The following is a 9,700-nucleotide window of genomic DNA, read 5'->3' as shown; positions in this document are numbered from 1 at the left end:
AAGCCACCATAGTGGAAAAGAAACAAGGGGCATCAGTGAGGTTTGGTCTACAACTAAACTAAGGATAATCATGGGAAGCACAGATGGTTCCTTATCAAGCAATCGCAAAATCACGACAGTAGACTCATTAGCCATGACCGCTAAACAAGTGCTCCCATTGACTGCTCCAGAAGAACCGATCCAACTTAAGGGCAAGCCCTTCCTCTTTTTTACTTATCAGTTTTCTCTTTTGATCGCCCTCATGGCGTATCTTACTCTTCTTCTTGGCCGACAACCCACACGACAAGACTTCACTCAGGATAGCAGATTGGGGATTTAGGGGCTTATCCATTTTAAGGACACTTCCCTCTAGAGAAGGTAGCTGAGATGCTAAGGAAAAGAAATGAGAAGTGAAAACCAGGGAGAACCAAAATTGGAAAGGCTAAATTCTATTTAAAAGCAACCACATACACAAAATTCAAGGAAATAATAATCAATGAAGGTATTAAAAAGAAAAGCTCTTGTTGAATTTAATTGTCATGTCTTTATTGCAGCTTGCAACCTACTAATACACAACAGAATCAAGGAGCTAAAATATGTATAATAAAAGTATACTAAACTGTATCAGATGGCCCTTGACGAGACCTATGTCAAAGAATCAACCCCAGTGATCATAGAGACCCTTTAACCGACACAAATAAAATTATTCAGTCGATCAAACCAAAGATCCTATCAAATGGAGATATGAATGACTCACCATCATTGGGTTGAGCAAAATGATGATCCAACATTAAAGGGTTGGCCATTGTAACAATAACCATGAAGAACCAACGATAGAGAATTTTCAGAGCAGTATAGACATTTTTATAATGTAACTTTCATCTATTATAAATATAAGAACCTTAGTGTAAAGGGTACCCGGGGAGGGGGATATAACTTATTGTTATACTTTGAACTCTCTCTCTCCCTCTCCCTCCCTCTCTATCTTGACTTGCACCATATTCCTTGAGTATGACTCACATATATTTTTGGATTCGACAACAACACACACATACATACACACACGAATGCACACTAACACATATAAAAGTAAAGGGTGCATTTACATACATAACACCCCATTCTTACGTATTAAAATATCTAACACCTAATCTATAATTTTTACATTCATATCACCCAAATCTTTCATATAACACAAAAACACCAAATTAACATATCCTAAATATACATATAAATGTATTGAGGCATTTACATACATACCACTCAATTCCTATATATTTACATATCGCAACAATAACATTAATGCATTTACATTAACCCCATTGAAGCCATACACAATATTTCAAAAAGAAAAATCATCAAAAAAAGGAAAGAAACTCGAGACAGATTGAAATACGATGGTTATCTCAGATTGAATTCGATCTGGTCTTTGGAGCCGAAGTCCCTTCGACTCATCGCCGCCGCCGGAGTGGAGAAGTAACCACGAACATCACTGGAGCCCAAAGATCATCAGGGAAGATTCATCGCGAGCCGTAATCGAATGGAGTGATTAAAATTTCTACCACTAACCAATTCAGCAATAAATTCAATCGCTATATATCCGGCTGATAAATTAAGCTGGTAAATCAACCAAATACTGGTCATTCTTGTAGTGATAAATATGAATTTTTTGAGGTTGACTAGATTATTGAAGGGAAACTATATGCATAATGAATGAAGTGACCAGATTAAAAGGTTGAATTTTCTAACTAAAGAATAATATGAAAGATCCATGGTCTTAAAACTAAATAAAATGCATAATCGAGTAATAAACTTCTTGGAAACATGCTTATAATCTTAAACCTAATATAATTATGATTAAGAAAAAGTTTATAAAGGGTTAAGATATAGACAATTATGTGACCAACCATAATCGTTGAGAGGTTAAACTAATTAATCTTACTAGGAAAGATGTGATATTATTAGAATAAAAATTTTCTTTTTACTACTAATTTTTTTCATTTAAGAAAATATTGATGAATAATATCATAGTTACTTATATTAAGAAAAAAAATATAAATGACATTGATTATATATAATATTATCATTCTATAGTTTCAAAATATTAAGACTAGTATGCTATAAATAGTATTTGTATATTTTTTCTCTTATCTAAATGTTAATTGTATTAGAAGTTGATCTCTCATCTCTCTCCCCTCTTCATCGAATTTGTAACACATTTGTTAACAATCTTACTATTCATTTGGTTGTGCTAAAGAAAAATTCAAGCCAACTCATGTCATATGCACCAACACCCCTCAACTCAACATGATCTATACCAACCCAACATTGCCACCTTGTTTACTAAATTCAATAAAAATCATTCAATTGATCAAAAATTAGATTTTTTTTCTCCAGCTCTCATTATTGTGAGTCTAATCTTGAATGGATTACTCAATTAGTGAAATAAATATAGGCCTTATAATAGACATGAATTGATTACTCAATTAGTGATCTTATAATAGGCATGAATGGATTGCACAATTAGTAGAATAAATATAGGTCTTAAAATAGATGTGAATTGATGACACTTAATGCCTACAATTCTCTTTGTCTTTATTGTGTACGTTTTTTTTTCCGGTATGTATTGATTAGTATAAATTGGGTGTTGTGCTGCAATGTAAGACACACTCCAAACTTGTATCCTTTCCTCTTCCAAAATAATACAAATAGAATTCCCAAAAGTTTAGTCTCATTTTCTTTCAATTTGTCCTTCAGCGATCCATTAAATTGGAACCAACATTTGGTATCAAAGTCAAGTTAGCCGAAAGACATGTCGTCACCGAGCAAAGCTATCATAGGAGATATGACAGCAATGAAGATCAGAAGAGAAGGGACCGTAACGCTCACTTATCCGTTACTCACGAAGAGTAACTACTCGGTGTGGGCGTTGAAGATGCGTGTGAACCTACAAGCTTAAGGGGTGTGGGACGCCGTGGAGCAAGACGAGGTCGAAGAGCGTAAGGATAGAATGGCCCTCGCTGTCATCTATCAAGCGCTACCAGAGGACGCTCTTATGCAAGCATGGGAGACACTAAAGACGATGATGGCAAGCAATGAAATTGACGTCCATTGTGATAGGCATCTGCTTGTTGGGAGAGAAGGTGGAGGAGATCTCCGTCATCAAGAAGTTCCTTCGAGCCGTACCACAAAAATACATGCAGATCTTCACTGCGATCAAGCAATTCAGTGACCTCAAACACATGACCGTCAAGGAGGTCGTCGGTCGTCTCAAAGTCAACGAAGAGAGACTTCGCGGCTACGGAAACCAAAAGGAGGAGAAGCACCACTTGCTCACGCATGCAGAATGGATGTCACGAATGAAGAAAAACAGAGAAGCCGATTTTTCTTTTGGATCGTCGAGTAGCGGCGATAATGGTGGAGATAGTCGAGGTTGTGGCAAAGGGCGGGGACGAGGGCAAGGTTGAGGCGGAGAAAGCTCACCTCGACGAGAAGACATTAAACCCCGCAAAGACAAGAGCACAGTGAAGTGTTACAATCGTCAAAAGTACGAACACTAGGCGTCCGAATGTCGTAGCAAGAAGGTCGAAGAGGAAGCGAACCTTACTAGCCTCCATGACAAGGAGCCATCGTTGATGTTTGCCGAGGGAGTGGAGAATCTCTTACCCGAAGACGAGGAGACAAACCTCAAAGAGTTCACTCAAGAATCGTCCAAGGAGGAACCAGAGTATAATCACACTGACGTATGGTATCTTGACAATGGAGCAAGCAACCACATGACATGCCATCGAGAGAAGTTCAATGAGCTTGACAAGAAGATCACCGGAAATGTGAGCTCACTGAAGTTCGGAGACGGCTCACTCATCGAGATCAAAGGCCAAGGAACCTTCCTGTTTGTATGCAAAAATGTTGATCAATGTCTAATGACCAAGGTATATTACATTCCAAAATTAAAAAGTAATATCATAAGCCTCGGTCATATGACAGAAGAAGGCAACGCGATCACCTTAGTCGGCTCGTTCTTGAAGATGTTTGACTGAAATGACGCCCTGTTGATGAAGGTGGAAAAATCGTCAGATCAGTTGTACAAGATTTCCCTCGAGACAAGCCAACCCGCTTCTCTATTAGCATCACTAGCAGATCCGACTTGGTTATGGCATGCGAGACTTGGGCATGTAAACTTTTATGCTCTCAAAATGATGGGGGAGAAGGAGATGGCCATAGGGCTACCTAAGATCATACACCCCAACCAAGTATGTGAGAGTTGCATGATTTCAAAGCAAACAAGACTGTCGTTTCCTACCCAGGCCAACTTTCGAGTCGAGCACCCTCTACAACTTGTGCACGTGGATCTGTGTGGTCCGATCACCCCGGACATCACTCGCTGATAACAAGTATTTATTTTTACTTGTTGATGATTATAGTCGTTGGATGTGGGTGTACATGCTTAAAGAAAAAGGAGAAGCTTTTGAAAAATTCAAGAAGTCGAGGTGGCGAGTTCAAGAAGCTCGTGGAGAACATGTTGGAGTACAAGTTGAATACTTTGAGAACTGATCGAGGTGGCGAGTTCACTTCCCAAAAGTTTGTGGAGTTCTGTAAAGAAGAGGGAGTCGAGCGTCGCCTCACGGCATTGTACACACCTCAATAAAATGGTGTGGTGGAGAGGAGAAATCGCACCGTGATGGGCACCGCGAGAAGCTTGCTTAAGAGCATGCAAGTCCCGACAAAACTCTGGGGAGAAGCGATACAACATGCGGTGTATCTCTTGAATCGCTTGACAACAAAGGTGCTAGGAGATTGTACCCCTTACCAAGCATGGTTCGGCAAGCGACCTCATTTGAAGCACTTGAGAGTGATGGGCACCGCAAGAAGCTTGCTTAAGAGCATGCAAGTCCCGACAAACCTCTGGGGAAAAGTAGCACGACATGCAGTATATCTCTTGAACTGCTTGACAACAAAGGTGTTAGGAGATTGTACCCCTTACCAAGCATGGTTTGGCAAGCGACCTCATTTGAATCACTTGAGAGTGTTTGGTTGTACCGCACATGTGAAGGTTGCAGGTCCACATCTCAAGAAGCTCGATGATCAAAGTCAAGCAATGGTGTATCTTGGCGTCGAAGACGGAAGTAAGGCTCACAGATTTCTCGATCCACCACGCAGAAAAATTCTTGTGAGCAAAGACACAATGTTTGAAGAGGAGAAGAAGTGGGAATGGTGCAACGATGATGACGAGCTCGTACAAAATTCATATGGAGATCGAAATTTTACAAGATGACGAAGAAGTAGCGGGTTCAACCTCGCCAATGACACCAGTGGTCACGTCGAACTCTCAATGACAACAAGAAAGCTCGGGAAGATCCACAACCGAAGATGCTCCCAAGAAATTTCGTTCACTTGCCGAGGTCTATGCGGAAGCACCACTAGTAGAAATGGATCTTGATGAATTATTGTTGCTCACTGCCGATGAGCCAACAACATATCACGAGGCGACAACTGAGGAGGCGTGGAATAAGGCCATGCAGAAAGAGCTCGAGTCCATTGAGAAGTGAGAAGAACAAGACGTGGGGAGCTCACCGACTTGCCACCCGATCACAAGCTCATCGGCTTAAAATGGGTGTTCAAGTTGAAAAGAGACAGCGAAGGCAACCTCCTCAAGCACAAAGCAAGATTGGTGGCTAAAGGTTACGTACAGAAGCAAGGAGTTGACTTCAAGGAATCCTTCGCACCGGTGGCGAGACTCGCTACCCTCAGGTTAAATCTTGCCCTCGTAGCTCATCGTGGGTGGGAGATCCACCACTTGGATGTCAAGTCGGCGTTTCTCAATGGTGATATTGAAGAACAAGTTTACGTCACCCAACCTGAAGGATTCATTGTCAAGAATGAAGAGTACAAGGTGTACAAGTTGTCCAAAGCTCTCTACAGACTACGCCAAGCACCAAGGGCGTGGAACACTTGTCTTAACAATAGAATGATGAGTCTGGCTTCATGAAGTGTCCTCAAGAGCAGGCTATGTACACGAGGAATCACGGAACAAAAGTACTCATCATCGGCGTATACGTTGACGATTTGATTGTAACGGGATCCAACATTGATGGTGTTGAGACATTCAAGAAGCAAATGATGAAGGAGTTCGAGATGAGTGATCTTGGGCTACTCTCATACTACCTCGGTATCGAGATAGACCAAAAGAAAGACCACATTATAATGAAGCAATCGGCTTACGCAAAGAAGGTGTTGGAGCAGTTCGACATGGTAGACTGCAACCCGAGCAAGTATCCAATGGAAGCAAAGTTGCAGCTCGGAAAGGATATGGAATGAATCCTTGTGAATCCCACCAAGTATAGGCGTGTCATCGGGTGTCTCAGGTACCTGACCCATACTCGACCCGATATCTCATACGCAGTTGGCATGGTGAGTCGTTACATGGAGCAGCCTACCAATTTACACCAGCAGTAAGAACTCGTCAGTTTTACTGACAGTGATCTCGCCGGTGATATAGACGGCAGGAAAAGCACCAGAGGGATGGTGTTTTATCTCAACGGGAGCCTAATCACTTGGCAATCTCAGAAGCAGCAAACCATTGCTCTATCATTTTGTGAGGCAGAGTTCATGACAGCCACTGCTGCATCATGTCAAGCATTATGGCTGAGAAGGTTGGTGAGCGAAGCGACCGGAAACCGGAAGCGAGCCAAAACCAGTAACTCTCTACGTCGACAACAAATCTGCAATAGCATTGATAAAGAACCCGATGTTTCAAGGACGCAGCAAACACATCGACACTCCCTTCCACTTCATTCGCGAGTGTGTCGAGAATCAACAGATCGTCGTGGAATTCATAAGCACCGGAGAGCAACGTGCAGATATTCTCACCAAGGCTCTAGGAAAAGTCAAATTCGCGAAAATGTGAGAGCTGCTTGGCGTAAACAAATTCAAACTAAATCAAGATTACGAGGGAGATTGTGAGTCTAATCTTGAATTGATTACTCAATTAGTGGAATAAATATAGGCCTTATAATAGGCATGAACTGATTACTCAATTAGTAGCCTTATAATAGTCATGAATGGATTGCACAATTAGTGGAATAAATATAGGTCTTAAAATAGACGTGAATTGATGACACTTAATGCCTACAATTCTCTTTTCCTTTATTGTGTACGTTTTCTTTTTTTTTCGGTATGTATTGGTTAGTATAAATTGGGTGTTGTGCTGCAATGTAAGACACACTCCAAACTTGTATCATTTCCTCTTCCAAAATAATACAAAGAGAATTCCCAAAAGTCTAGTCTCATTTTCTTTCAATTTGTTCTTCAGCGATCCATTAAATTGGAACCAACAATTACATCATGCAAGAGCTAAAAACATAGTTCATTTTAAACATCCTAATTTCATGAGATTCTTCTTCAAATCGTTTTCATTGTACACATGATGTTCCTGAATAAAAAACATATTTTAACCAACCATTCTCTTTTTATACCAAATTTCTTATTCTAAAAAAAAAAAAAAACAAATTTACAAATGCAAACCCAATCCAAATGTGAGCCAAATCCAATGCTCCTGCCAAACCCCACTCCCATTCAGATTCAGCCTTCTGCCTTCTGAAAGCAGAACAGAATTTAAGAGTTATGATAAACTGATCGACAAGTCACATTATCCGAGAGTGACAAGAGAGCCATGAGCCAATGCCCGCTGGACATCTCAACAAAAATCCCACCTTTTTCTACATAGAGGACCGGAGAGCTAGAGAACAGTGAGCTCAAAGACTGGAAGCCATTCCCGGACGCTGCAGAAGTGGGAAGCGAAGGATATTCTGGCGATGGGCAGACAGCACAGTGGAGCTATACTGGAGCAGCATTATCTCCGACGTCAAATCCCCGGAGAAAATGGAGAAAGAATGGCCGTGTCGTCCTTTTGTCTTTAGCCACATATATATTAACCCGCCGCATGGCCCTGTAGCAATAACCAGTGCGCGCGGACCTCTGCGCCATTCCCAAATCCAACATCGCTGCGCGTTTTCTCTTCGACACGTAATTCCTATGAGGAATTATATTTGCCTGCGATGTTCGATCATCAAAAATTTTAGAGTGAATTTCACTCTAATAAAAAAAACTAAAAGATGTATTTCAATGATCTAGATCTTACACCGCACAAAAATCTTCAGCGATCCATTAAATTGGAACCAACAATTACATCATGCAAGAGCTAAAAACATAGTTCATTTTAAACATCCTAATTTCATGAGATTCTTCTTCAAATCGTTTTCATTGTACACATGATGTTCCTGAATAAAAAACATATTTTAACCAACCATTCTCTTTTTATACCAAATTTCTTATTCTAAAAAAAAAAAAAAACAAATTTACAAATGCAAACCCAATCCAAATGTGAGCCAAATCCAATGCTCCTGCCAAACCCCACTCCCATTCAGATTCAGCCTTCTGCCTTCTGAAAGCAGAACAGAATTTAAGAGTTATGATAAACTGATCGACAAGTCACATTATCCGAGAGTGACAAGAGAGCCATGAGCCAATGCCCGCTGGACATCTCAACAAAAATCCCACCTTTTTCTACATAGAGGACCGGAGAGCTAGAGAACAGTGAGCTCAAAGACTGGAAGCCATTCCCGGACGCTGCAGAAGTGGGAAGCGAAGGATATTCTGGCGATGGGCAGACAGCACAGTGGAGCTATACTGGAGCAGCATTATCTCCGACGTCAAATCCCCGGAGAAAATGGAGAAAGAATGGCCGTGTCGTCCTTTTGTCTTTAGCCACATATATATTAACCCGCCGCATGGCCCTGTAGCAATAACCAGTGCGCGCGGACCTCTGCGCCATTCCCAAATCCAACATCGCTGCGCGTTTTCTCTTCGACACGTAATTCCTATGAGGAATTATATTTGCCTGCGATGTTCGATCATCAAAAATTTTAGAGTGAATTTCACTCTAATAAAAAAAACTAAAAGATGTATTTCAATGATCTAGATCTTACACCGCACAAAAATTTACATATAATATCCGTACGCAATAAACGCTCCTGCTTCTCACGACGTTAGAGAGATTATTACCGGCTTATAGGTTCCAGATAAGCCATTAAATGTTTATGTTGTGGATTGTGTTTTGTTGTTATAAGAGCATGCTGATGATTGGTGATGATGGCTTTGATGTTGGTTTATTCATCCAAATGCAATAAAATAATAAATCAACAATAGTAGTAGTTCGCAAATTGGACAGCAAGATAAGTCATTGTAATTTATTTTAAGAATGTGAAGTCTTCGTATTTAGAGCCAAGAGAAAGCAATGATGATTTTCATTATTATTATAGCAAGATGTATTTTTTATTTTCTTTTAGAGCAATTCAATGTCGAGACGACATGTATTTGTGTAGTCCCAAGGCCGTAATTAGGGGTGTAAACGAGCCGAGCACGAGCGAGCCATACTCAGCTCGTGTTCGGCTCGTTTATATTTCGAGCTCAAAAGTGCGTTTGTGTTCGGCTCGTTTGCTTAACGAGTCGAACACGTGCTGTTCACGAACAAAGAGTCTTTTTGACAACCCTAATCACGTAGCCATAAGACGATAAGGGTTTAAACATGATTTAAAAATTATTATTTATATTAAAACATCATTTAAATCTAATTTAATAATTTTTATTTTATTTTCTTAATTAATATTTTAATTTATTATAAATCTTTGTAGCCTTGCAGTCAATTAGATTTTTTTATAAT

This window comes from Phalaenopsis equestris, unplaced genomic scaffold (assembly GCF_001263595.1).
Source record: "Phalaenopsis equestris unplaced genomic scaffold, ASM126359v1 Scaffold000002, whole genome shotgun sequence".
Lineage (NCBI taxonomy): Eukaryota > Viridiplantae > Streptophyta > Magnoliopsida > Asparagales > Orchidaceae > Phalaenopsis > Phalaenopsis equestris.
Note: the sequence above shows the minus strand (reverse complement) of the source record.